This window comes from Lytechinus variegatus, chromosome 4 (assembly GCF_018143015.1).
Source record: "Lytechinus variegatus isolate NC3 chromosome 4, Lvar_3.0, whole genome shotgun sequence".
Classification (NCBI taxonomy): Eukaryota; Metazoa; Echinodermata; class Echinoidea; order Temnopleuroida; family Toxopneustidae; genus Lytechinus; species Lytechinus variegatus.
The window spans coordinates 19,784,543-19,798,863 of NC_054743.1; positions in this window are offsets into that span (position 1 = coordinate 19,784,543).

A 14,321-nucleotide genomic window follows, 5' to 3' on the forward strand; every position below is an offset into this window, starting at 1 on the left:
GAAAAAGTTCAAAAGTTGTAAAAGCGATTTTGAGAAAATGAATAACCGTTGAGTGGATTCTACCAAATTTATAGATTTTGATCGAATATAAATAAAATGATTCAGTAATAACACATGCTAATCGGTGTGCTTTTTCAGATTTCAATAATTTGTAAACTTTCATTTTTCTAATTTATATCGTCAGACGGAAAATAAAAATCCTGACTTTCAGAGCTTGAGTGGGATGCTACTGTGCTCTCGTATACAGACCCTTCCATTCCCCCTTGTCTATCTTCACATTCTCTTTGAAGATGTCCCAGTCTCCTTTTCGAGAGCCATCCTTCTTCCTCTTCTTCGTCTTCTATGTAACTTCCAATGCTCCAAGGTCTTCTGCCTGTGACAAACCGCCTTACGTTCGATTTGTTGTCGATTTGTTTTGGTCTGTCTAAATCGGCATCTGGGATTTCGTAGAAAGGAACTACATTTTGCCCGACGGAAGACGACTCCCCAACATTTGAATCACTGTCTTTGAGATCAGTTAACCTAACTCCACTGTTCGGCGTCGGTGTTTCCATTCTTCTGCATACCGCTCTCCGCAATGAAATGACAATTAAGGTTAGGAAGAACAGCCCACATCCTACCGAAACGGACACTGATATCAAGATTTCTTGCGGCCAATGTGTGATAGATGTTGACTGGTCTCCTGGAAGAACACCTGCAAATGTGCATGCCACTAGCTGTTTAAAATATAAACCATGTGATGTTTGGGATTTGATATTACATGCAATAATGTCTCTATTTTTTGTTTTAATAATATCGTAAACAAGAAGATGACTGTTACTCTCAGGTGATATGATAAGATGATGCGTTCCTTTGTTTTCAGCAACGAAACTACCATCCAAGTACCACTCTATTGTAAGTTTCTCTGTGATACTATGGATTTCGACTACACACTTAAATGCATCTAATGTCTCGTCATAGTAAAGAAATGGTAAACCATTCTCTGTCATCCATGGCAAATAGGTCGAATTCGATTTGCAGACTTCCAGGTGTTGTCTCACAGCGTACTTCACGTTTAGAATTGAGTTGTTCCGCGAAGTTGCTATCTCGTTCGTTGCCTTGCAGGTAATGTTCAGGGTTTGTTCCGTTTCTATTTCCTGAAGAGAAATTGTAATGTTGCGTAAATCAGATTTACAATGGGAGAATATTTCTTCAGGATGGCATGACCAATTGTACATGTATACATCGGGAGATCCTGTAGCAAGGCATTGGAACGTCAATTCAGATACTAAAGGCCATGTTATCTCAGCTTGATATGGAATGACCTCTACAATGGGAGCATGGAGAACAGTGTATGGTCCAAGAGAACATCTCACTCGGTGTCCAGGAAACGCTGCGCTCTCGGCAACGCAGATCAAGGATTTCTTGTGAAGCCAAGGAGTAGCAGTTATGTTGCCAATCAACAGTGATCCTGTTTGGGTAAAGGTTGAAGAGACATCAAATGATTGTAACCATTTCAATGTAGCTTGCGGGTTGCTTTGGGTTCCTTGGCAAGCGATGGTTACTTGGTCATATTCTTGAACAACGAATCCAGAAGATCCCCTGCAAACTAACTCATTGTCTTTGATGAAGTACATCACATTAAGGGTGGCGAATTTTGATGAATAATGAACTGGTGTACGACCAGCTATTGTTATCAGTATCCAGCATCTGTATAACTTATTCATGTCTCTCCTTACTTGATGAATAGTCAAATTCGACGATACTGTCTTGGTATATGTGTCAGACGTAGTTGAAAAATTGTATTGGTCACTGCGTGGAATCGGTTCTATATGGGCATTTTCCCAAGAGGAACTAGCACCAAAGAAAGAAAAGTTTGCTATCAGGGTGCAACTGAATGATGCGGGCTCACCCTCTCTCACACTCACATCAGTGGGCTGGGTAACAAACTGTACATCTTGGACACAAGTGGACGGCTGATGGATAGCTTGAAAAATGAAGAGGAAGAAAAGCCTCTCTGCAAAGAGAGAACCGTGAGTTGTCCGATACATCCTGCTATGTTTCGAAGGAGCACTTTACAGAGATCACCATTACTGCTGGTATGACTGGAAATGATTATTGGATGATTGTGTTTGATAATAAAGACCAAAGGATGGTTGATAGAATCGCGATATGAGTAAAGGAAGTGTCAATTGAGAAGAATAAATGACTAGTGTATATATTTTGTTTCGAATCGGTAATTTAAATTTGCCAACCCATCAACATGATCAATAACCATTAAAAATTGAACAATGTCTGGCCCATTCTGAACTACTCTATTAGTCTTACTTGTGTGCCTTTTAACTCGTTGTGAAAACTACTTAATAGGCCAAATATTTTTCGCCAGTGAAAGTAAATCTAATGTGGGATATCAAAAATGAAGCAGGTCCCTATATAATATCTAAACTACACACTCTTTCAGGAGCAAGAATGGTAATTTACCAAAGGTCGTTTTTGTAAATGGGAGGGGGTACAAAGTTTCGATTTCTTAGTTTAAAGGCATGGTCACACCGGCCGAGCGTTGTTGGAGCGGTCGTGGAGCGGAAAGAAAAAAAAACATCATCGTTTACAATTTTCGATTTCGATTGTTGTTTTTTGTTTTCGATTTTTCCCCCAAATTTGAGAGCGAAATTCGACCCTCTTTCCCAAACGCTCCAACAACGCTCGGCCAATGTGACCATGCCTTTACAGGTAAAACTCAAAATTCCCATCGAAATTGCAAAACTAATGTGTGTGCATCATGTGGCGCCGATTAAGAGTTCAAGCATGCAGCGAGCTTGTAGAAGAGATCCAGAAATCTTTACCAGAACAATTTGAAGGGTCTCGTTAAGCGTGTATATCTAACGCGTGTCTATATTATAAACATTATTATTTTTTCTCAAAGTTGTTTTTTTCTAATTTGTTTCTATAACAGACAAAAACGTAAGTATAGATAAAGTTAATACGGTGTACATGAATTATTGAAAAAGATTAAAGAGTATGACACATCACACAGAATGGCACAATCAACCACACCTCATGTAAAAAAAATAATAACAAACTTAATTCATTTAGAACACTTTTTTAGTCTAGATGATAATAAATCTTGTTCAGATTTGGTGTAGATCTATCAAAATTAGAAATACAGTTTGCAAATTGTCTTGATTCAAGAACACATCATGTGTTCATTGTGTTTATTCAAATGCTACTATATTCAAGAAGAATGAATTTGTCCATTGGTTAACGACTAATTAACACAAATCGACTCATTTTGGTGGGAAATTCCATGAATAACAGGACATTTCTATATACTTTATCTTGTTCTTTATTAAATCAAGCTGTATTTGTATTAAAAGTTGTAGATGCAAAGGACAAAGGAATGTCCTATATACACCAGGATTTTTGGACCTGAAAACGTTTTCTTACGTTTTGAGAATCCAAAACATACCAATAAATAATAAAATAATGGGACTGCACAGTTTCTATAAATACATAAATACTTCAACTGAAGAATGTAATTCATCTGGGTAATTTCAGATTTCGTGACTTGGCAATTATGTCACAGAGGAAGACATTAAAAAATATGTTGCAGAAAAAAAATCTGAGCTTGTAGTGCTGGACAAAGTGCAACCAAACTAACCGTACATTTTCCATGTCTTCTTGTTGCAATCATAACTTATGAATACATATTCATAGCATGTTAAATATCAAATGACTTGTCAGACTTTCCTTCATTAACATTAATATTACAGTTTGTTTTGCTTGATTTAGTGTTAGTGAAAGAAATAATCAGAGCATCTTAAAGTGTAAGCCGATCCTGGACTAACAATGACCATTAATTGTAATGTTTTCATTGAATTGCCTAATATGCATTTCTAATTGCCATGATTGCATATTGCTTTATTTCATTACACACTGTAAAATACCATAAAAGCTTTTTTTTAGAATTCCATTTTGGGTCCTCGCAATACTCCAGACGACATGAAAACAATTCAATCGACAAGAAGGCAAGGAAATACATGCTTCAATAATCGTAAGAAAAAGAAGATGATTAAAAGGACGGAAGCAACAGTAAACTATGATGGAAAAAGTGAAATAAAAAATGCCTGAAATCAACATTGAAACAAAATATTAAAACTTCCACGGAATCATGTACGTGTAAATCAACCTCAATCAGGTCAATGGTCCATGTATCAATAAATAATGTTGGTTTAAGAGAACTATGGTAAAGAGATTAACTGCAATTTATAATGAGATATCAATTTGATTTATTATTAAACGTCAAGAAAAGAAGATAGAAATCGAAGCACAGATAACGGATAGGAGGCCCAATGTACAGGGAATGAAAAATTATGTGCCTTCCAGTGGCGTACATGTCATGCATCGGCAGGCGACGCAAGCACCTTGCAACCAGGGTGGTTTTCAGGCAGTGACTAAAAAAGAAGATAGAGAAATAGGAAAAAGGGCAAAAAGGAATAAGCTATCATCATGATCATTAACAGAGATCTGGGTCGTGTTCATTGTCCCTGTTTTTTAACTATGAAAAATACAACGTCACAATTTTAAGTCGTCCTACCGCCCCTCACTGGCAACCAACGATAGGCATCTGCTCAGAATCTTATCTTTTGTGTTCGGGGGGACCCAATATTAGATCCCCCCCCCCCCCATTACAACTTGCGCTGACGACCATGCCCCCATCCATCAGAATTCCCCGATGCAGCCTTGTATACAACACAAGATCATGGCTGATATCTCTAAAAAAAATATCGACCCAGACCAGTTTGGTAATCGCATTGGGTTGTCGACTAGCCATTATCTTCTGCAACTACTGGACTAAAATTTGATTCATCAAGCTTATGATTAATGCTTTCCCCCGTATCGAAGATTTATATGCCTCAGTCACTTTGAAAAGCACTAGCATAATACCTTTTTATTTGTGTTGTTCATGGACCCTCACCCTGGATGTAACATATTTTACATTATGCCAACTTGCATGAATAGAATTGTTCTACTTACAACATCCAAGATTTGACTCCAGCCTCCCAACCCCTTTCATCGTATATTGGGATAAATATGTACATGTATTTAATTGGAATTCTTGCTGTTGACTTTCAAAATTGCATTGTTCTACAGAATACCGTATTCAAATTCAGCGACACGTTCACAAATAGTAAAGTTTCGAACATGACAAGTTTTTTTGTCTACGTGGTTATTGTAATTTATTGTATAGTTTAATGTGCTGTACTTTTCGTGGTTTCTCTTGAACTTTTAGTGATAAAAAAGCTGATTCATGATTGTTATTGACATTCATTTTCAATAACTTTATCAGTCAATAACAGAATGATCACGTATTGTTGTTATTACTCTCGAAAAATCATATATCTTTGTCATATAGTTCCTCTACCTGAAAGCTGACATTTCACTTTTCACCATCAAGTTTCCCCATTTTTCAATTATGTTAATCCTACATTTTACATCTTCAGTAGGGCCTATACATGTACAGTCTGTTAATGGTAATTTTTATCAAACCATAACTCGATAATATACCGTGTTACGTCATGCAACAGTATAAATGGCAAGTTTTATGTGAGTTTTCTCAAACGATTGAGCTAACATGTCACCATGTACATCGTGTCATTTGCCAAGTTATGTAATTTTGTAATTTTGTCGGCGAATGTTATCGTTGATATTGAAGAGGTAAACACAGAATTTTTTTTTATAATAAATAATATTTTATTTCTTCCTCATCAAACAGAAAATTATCACATAAACCATAATTTATGAACATATGAATTTCTAATTCTACTGGATTTCTTTTTCATTTAAACACTTAAAAACATTAAACAATTATTACAAACTTAATTTAATTACCTTACATCAAAAACTCTAACTTCGACTCAAATTTACACGCTTTACCAATAAAGACAATAACTGATTGCAATTTACATACATATTCACACATACACACTATTCTAATCCCTGCACACACACACATACATATGAAAACATCTGTTATTGTTAAATTCAACGATGGACAATGCGCGCTCTGCATTGGATGGAAAGCAAGATAAGAATAAAGATAAGAACAAAAGATAAGAAAAAGATAAGAACGTTTTCAGAATACCAATTTGAGAACGTGACGTAGATAAGAACAAAATTAAGATAAAAACGTTTTCAGAATACCGCCCCTCGTATTGTTACTTGTGATCATAGGTCTAGAACAACTGAAAAAGTTCAACATAATTTAGTGGCATGCTACTCATTCTTTGATATGTTGAGCAGTTCCACTGAAACTCCAGTCAGTCACGAAGAAGCAGAAAATTTGACGAACATAACATTTTACTTACACACCAGCAAACCATTAAATATTCCAACACTAAACTCTACTGCAGATGCATCCAAGACATTTTGGAAAATGTTCTGGAAGGTTGCCCTCCCTTGCACTGCGTCGCGTTCTGTGGATTTAAAATCATCTGCACCAGTTTGTTGGACAGCACTTGTAGTTGATTTTCGTACCTCCCCCGCTCTAGCAACTTTTGCCATCCTAAAGCAACCATTGTGGCACAAAGTAGAAGTCCAAGAACCGTTGCAATAGCGAGGGCAAACTTCCAGAGCATACTCCAAAATGTTCCGGATGTGTCAGCAATAGAGCTTGGTGTTACTACATTTGACAATCCGCTGGTCTCTAAGTTAAGTGTTGTGTTCAACAAATGATTTTCTTCTGCACTAATTGTTGGAGTTTCAGTGGAGCTACTCGAAATATCAAAGAAAGTGTAGCATGCCACTACGCTTTCGTACGCTCCTTCGGTTATTCTAGATCTATGATCGCAAGTAACAATACTAAGTCCCACCATGTTCTCTAAAATACTGTAAGCAATGATGGAGGTCCCTTTGGTGTCGTCTTCTCGAAGAACATGCCTCCCCTTCTTTTCGAAGATGACAACATCTTCTGGAAAGTAATATTGTCGGTACTTCTCACTTAACAAGTGGAATGCCTCTGGCCGTCTCACCTGCATCACGCGATTCAATATAGCAGCAGTGCTCACTTTGAATACTACTCTAACTCGCACAAGGTGTTCAGTGATACATGGTTACTCTTATGTCCACTTTTTATGAACTAGACCAATAAACTTACAGAGATATGATGGTTATTCAACAAAAAACCCCAACATGGCCAAAGTTCATTGACCTTACATGGCCTTTGACCTTGATCATGTGACCTGAAACTCGAACAGGATGTTCAGTGATACTTGATTACTCTTATGTCCAAGTTTCATGAATCAGCTCCATAAACTTTCAAAGTTATGATGGGAATTCAACAGATATCCCCAATTCGGCCAAAGTTCATTGACCCTAAATGACCTTTTACCTTGGTCATGTGACGTAAAACTCATGCAGGTTGTTACGTGATACTTGATTAACCTTATGTCCAAGTTTCATGAACTAGGTCCATATATTTTCTAAGTTATGACATTTCAAAAACTTAACCTCAGGTTAAAATTTCGATGTTGATTCCTCCAACATGGTCTAAGTTCATTGACCCTAAATGACATTTGACCTTGGTCATGTGACATGAAACTCTAATAGGATGTTCAGTAATACTTGATTAACCTTGATTAACCTCAGATCCATAAACTTTCACAGTTATGATTGTAATTCAACAGATACACTCAATTCGGCCTAAGTTAATTGACCTTTGACCTTGGTCATGTGACCTGAAACGCGCACAGGAAGTTCAGTGATACTTGATTACTCTAATGTCCAAGTTTAATGAACTAGACCAATAAACTTTCAAAGTTATGATGGTCATTCATTCAACAAAAAACCCCAACATGGCCAAAGTTCATTGACCCTAAATGACCTTTGACCTTAATCATGAGACCTGAAACTTAAACAAAATGTTCAGTGATGCTTGATTACTATTATGTCCACGTTTCATGAATCAGCTCCATAAAATTTCAAAGTTATGATGGGAATTCAACAGATATCCCCAATTCGGCCAAAGTTCATTGACCCTAAATGACCTTTTACCTTGGTCATGTGACGTAAAACTCATGCAGGATGTTACGTGATACTTGATTAACCTTATGTCCAAGTTTCATGAACTAGGTCTATATATTTTCTAAGTTATGACATTTCAAAAACTTAACCTCAGGTTAAAATTTCGATGTTGATTCCTCCAACATGGTTCAAGTTCAAGTTCATTTATTTCTTTCCACAACCAAAATACAATGTATACATGTACGATATCAATAAGGTTAAAAGAAAAAACGCAACAGGAATAAAAGCTTATGGACAATGAGCTAAATAGATATCGAAAAAAATATGGGAAAGAGGTGGTCTGTATAGAAGCAACGCTTGTTAAGCACAGATCACCTTTGATACAACAACAAAATATGTATGATACAATATAATTAAACGTCTGCATTGAGAAAAAAAAAAAAAGCAGCAGATAAGAAGAAAAAAAAGTATATATACATATATATACAGTAATAACATAAAAAAACAACTAACTAGAGTAGGGTAAAGGAAGGTAAGTACACACGACAATTTCGACAAAACAGGGGCGGGGGGGGGTACTAATCCAGTTGTCTGTAGTAAGTATAAATGAATAAATAACAGATCTAGCATTAATACTTAAGTATCGCTATGAGGATTTTTCTAGTTAGACACTCAGAATCAAGAGTTGAAGAGGAGTTTAGGCCTACAGAGGTTATATATATAAGTCAAAATTATACATTATTTACATTACATATATAAATCCAAGAAAAGAAAAAAAAAGTCTATAAATAATCCATATACTTGTAGTAGGGTATAAAAACAGAAGAAAAGGAAAATAATATCAATAATGCAGTACGACATGTAGCACGAAATGTCACGTTTCAATGTAGGTGTACAATATACAAAATTTTACTTTATGTTTAAAAACAGATAAGCTGACACACTGCCTGATAGAATTGTCTAGAGAGTTCCAATATTTTGGTCCAGCATATGCAAGTGAATTAATTCTGAGCTGAGTTCTTACTGATGATACATGGTATAAAGCAGCTTGCCTCGTAGAGTATTTGTGTATTTGGTTATTCTTAACAAAAATAGATGCTATAGCCATGGGTACACCACCTTTCTCCAACTGATACATGAGGCATCCGAGATATAGACGATATATATCTTGGACCTTCAGCATTTTGTTTTCGTAAAAAAGCTTATCAGTGTGAGCGCGCATATCAGCCGCCGAGATAATTCTCATTGCTCTCTTCTGAATGAGCAGGATTTTTTCTAAGTAAGATTTGGCTGTGGTTCCCCAGGCAAGCACACCGTAATTTAGGTAGGGCAAAATTAAGGAAGAGTACAATGTGCGAAGTACACTCCTAGGGAATATAAACTTCAGCTTGTTAATTACACCAACATTTCTGGAGAGTACTTTACATAAATGGGATGCATGCGCCTTCCAAGACAACTTATCATCAATGTAAAGACCTAGAAATTTAATAGATGATACCTTTTCAATATTTACCTGATCAAAGACTACATTAGCGGGCATAACTGTTTTACTGTTACTGAATAACATATATTTCGTTTTCAATAAATTAAGGGACAGTTTATTTGCGTGAATCCATTTCGTCAGCACACCAAGCTCTCTATTAACAACACCTAAAAGAGTTTCTAAGTTTCTGTGAGAACAGAAAACACTTGTGTCATCTGCAAACAACAAAAAAGAAAACATCTCTGAAGATTTAGGAAAATCATTTACATATAAAATAAAAAGCAAGGGACCCAGAAGGGAGCCTTGAGGTACTCCGCATGTGACGGGTCGCATAGATGAAGATGTTTCATTAAGCTGCACAAATTGTTGCCTGTTATCAAGATAGCTTCTAAACCATTCCAGTGCAGTCCCTCTTACCCCATAATAGGAGAGTTTGTGCAACATAATATCATGGTTCACCGTATCAAAAGCTTTGGAATAATCCAAGTATATTCCAGTCGTGTGAAGATGTTTATCTAGTGCAGAAGTTATTTTATCTAACAGGCATAGAATGGCATGAGAAGTTGTGTGCTTCTCACGAAAACCAAATTGGGAACTTGAGAAAACTTGACAAGACTTCAAAAACTTAATCAATCTAATGTATACAAGTTTTTCCAAGATTTTAGAGAATACAGAGAGTAGAGAAATGGGTCTATAATTACCCATTTCTACAGGGTTTCCTTTTTATATATAGGCACAACTTTAGCTATTTTCATTTTTGCAGGAACACTTCCATGCACTAAAGACAAGTTAAAAATGTGAGTGAGAGGTATAACTACAAATGAAATTACATCTTTTATCAAGTCATTAGTTATACCATCGAAACCTGGGCTCTTCTTCCTTTTTAAGCCACTTACAACATCTATAACCTCAGTATTGACAACAGGAACAAAAAATAGGTTTTTTTCATTTGGACTGTCCAAATAATTATCAAAGGTTTCTTGGATATTAGGTATAGTGCTAGATAGAGTAGTACCAATATTAGAAAAATAATCATTAAATGCTTCACACATCAGTTTCTTATCTTCAATACAATCATCTTTCCAGACAAGTTTTGTAATAGTTTGTGGTCTAGGATTAGATTTCAAAACATTACGAATAACCTTCCATGTTCCTTTAACATCATTACATACAGACTGCAGTTGAGAATGATAGTAGTCTTTCTTTGCTTGGCGCAGAGCAGAGGTCAGTACATTTTTGTATTGGGTATATTTTGACTTAGATTCAGTGGTCTGCTTTGCTTTATACCTACAAAACAAACGATTTTTCTTATTTATTGACCTAAGTAAAGATTTTGTAACCCATGGCATTCGAGGTATTTTATTATATTTTTGTCTACATTTCTGCACTATAGGAAAACATCTATCATAACATAACATAAACATGTCCATGAATTTATTGAAAGACTTATCAACATCTGTTTCATTAAGGACTTCACTCCATTCAGCTTTTTCCAATTCTCTCTTAAATTGTGAAATGTTATGTTGAGTAAAATTGCGTGTTAGCTTTTTACTGAGTGCATCGCCAGAGTTCCTTGATACTAAAGATGTTCTAGCAAAAATAGGGAAATGATCTGAAATATCAGTTACAATAATGCCAGCAGAGGGAATAGGGTGCAAGTTGGTGAAAATATTGTCGATTAAAGTTTGCGAGTTCTCTGCTACTCTAGTTGGTCTGTTAATCAATGGAATCAAGGAGAATGTGCTTAAAGTATCAACAAAGTGACTAACAGAGTTATCACTATCGTAACAAAATAAGTTCATATTGAAATCACCCATGATGACAATATTTTTGCTATTAAATGAAGCACTCGAAAGAGTTTTAGACATTTCTTCAACAAATTCATATACGTCACCATTCGGTGGCCTATAGACAACTCCCACTAGCAATTTTTTTTTTCCAGGAATAATAATCTCAACAAAAATAGATTCTAACGAATTATTCATGACGCACAATTCAGCTTTTGTGTGGCACTCGAATGACATGGGAATATACATAGCTACACCACCACCAGTTCTGCTTTGTCGATTATTAAAGACTAATTGATAACTAGGAAGATTGTATATGGCAGTTGGATCACAAGAAAACCATGTTTCAGTGATTCCGATTACAGGGAAATTGTCCTGAAAATTGTCCAAAAACAAAGAAAGTCTGTCAAAATTTGCATTCATACTGCGCACATTAAAGTGCAAAAAGGTTGTCTCATTAGCAGAACAGTTTTCCAGAAGATCCAAAAAAAGTTTTTCAGTATAATATTCGGAACCAGTTACTGTAGTTTCATCTTCATCATTTAAGACATATTCAAACTGTAAAGCATTCACATTTAGGTCTGCAATAGTGTTATCTAAGTTCATTGACCCTAAATGACATTTGACCTTGGTCATGTGACATGAAACTCTAATAGGATGTTCAGTAATACTTGATTAACCTTATGGCCAAGTTTTATTAACTAGGTTCATATACTTTCTAAGTTATGACGTCATTTCAAAAACTTAACCTCAGGTTAAGATTTGATGTTGACGCCGCCGCCGTCGGAAAAGCGGCGCCTATAGTCTCACTTTGCTTCGCAGGTGAGACAAAAATGAGTGATGACGTACTGTCCTGATTATACATGCCATTCGTAAGAACAGTCCCATCTTTGCGTTTTATATCAACATATCGGGGATCATTATATTCACAGTCGGCTAATACATCTTTATCAACTTGCCTAACCATAATAACAGTAATGGATGACTGATTTCGAGAAGTTCAAACAGTGTTTCCTGCTTCACAAACAATATCTAAAACCACCCCATCTTCTGTTGGGTTTACGATTACGGTCAAATTTTGAGAATCGGAGCTTCAATCTTTAAAGGCCGTTTCTGGGGAGCAATACCAGTTATATCCTTCTACCGCTGGGTACCCAGTTCCTAAGCATTGAAATGATATGGAAACTTCGAGTGGCCATGATATCTCGACTTGATTTGGGGCCACTTTTACCGCCGGGGGATGAATGACAATATATGGACCAGAGAACAATTTACTCTTCTACCGGGAAACTCCGTGCACGTTGCCAGACGGATATCATTTCATTGATCGTGTAACGTTGATGTTTGCATCTAGTATTGAGCTGCTTTCATGCTCTTCAAGTGGCGCGAATTGTGCATCTAATGGTTTAGAATTCGCCCGCACCCATCTGAGTACTGCTGGAGGGTTGCTCCGAGACGCTTCACACTGAATGTCAAGCTGGTCGCCTTCTTCAAGGTCCATCACTGGTAAGTCCGTCTTCATTTAAGAAGTACAGAACATTTCGTCTTGCATAGGCAGATGATAATATATTGACTGACAGATCATGAAGCAAGAGTGAACATCTATACATGGCATTCATTTCCCTTGTCACGTTCTGAAAGTTAACTTGGGAGGTAACCCTTCTCCACTCTTCGTCTCTTGATGTTGTAATTTTGGCAAACTGTTTCTTTGCTGTTTGTCTAGTATGGCGATGCAGAGGAAACATGGACACTGGATTGGAGGGTCACTCGAATGACACCGATTCACCTTCATGTATAGTGGCATCTCTGCGTTGTGTTATAAATGTAAAATCATTAGAGCACAAGATATGCATTGCATTGTGCTGAATTAGCATAAACATCACCAATAGAGGCATTTCCTGAAAAAGACAACGGACCGTGCTGCATTACAGTAGTTGCAGAAGTTTAGATCACTGTGATCGTGTGTTTAGAAACGCCAAATAACGCAAATTAAATGGTAAACATGTTCATGTTAGGTTGTTTAAAAGGTGCATACAAATTGTAAGCAAGGATGTTGTTGTTGTTATTTTGAATAGGCAAACTAGTCAGTTTTTGACTATTGTTGCCTTGTAAAATTGCTTTCCTTTTTATCAAAAAACAGAATAATTCCTTTGTTGAACTTATATCAGAAAAAAATAAAGGAAAGAGAAGAAAGAAAAGTTTCTGGGAAATCGTGCAAGACCACCTCTCATGCCCTGTACAGCACGTTATCCTGACAAGCCCGCTCGAGGTGCGTCTCAGGAGTACAAAATAATTGTATTCCCTATGTCTCTCAAACGTGAGCAAGGGGTTCTCTATCCGATACCTCGTAGAATTAATTTGAACTTTCGCAAGTGAAATGTATGTCAAATCAGATCAATATCAACATTTTTTTTAATAATTTTTAGTAGAGTAAATACTGACATTCAAGAGCCATATGATAAGTGAAAGTGATGAAAAGTGCACACATAGACCAATTAAGTGAAAACATCATCGATTACATCGATGTAAGGAATTATTGAGTAGCTCTTTTAAACGGGGGATGCAGTCAGCAATAACAATAATAAATTTGTATAGCGCAGCCACTATATAAATATACTCTACTGCGCTTTGGTTATTCCTACTGCTTATACTAACTAAAATGATGATCTTATTACTTAACAGTTTCCTTAAACAGATGTGTCTTCAATAATGCTTTGAAAGAAGGAACAGACTGGGTCATTCTAACGCTAAGGGGAAGTTGGTTCCATAATTTCAGAGCTGCATAGCTTAATGCAGTCTCCAAGAGTAGCATTGGATTTAGAGTAGGGTATTTCCAAAAGAAATCTATCCTTCGCACTTCGCAGGTTCGCAGGCATTTTAACGGAAAGCAATTCTGAAAAATAACTAGGGGCTTGGCCATTCAATGCTTTAAACACCAGTAAAAGCATCTTGAATGTTATTCTATAATCTACAGGTATCTGGCGACCCCAACTCAAGCTCTGCTTTTCGGGTTTTCGCCTCCTTCAAATTTGTGTCGAAATATATACTGTATT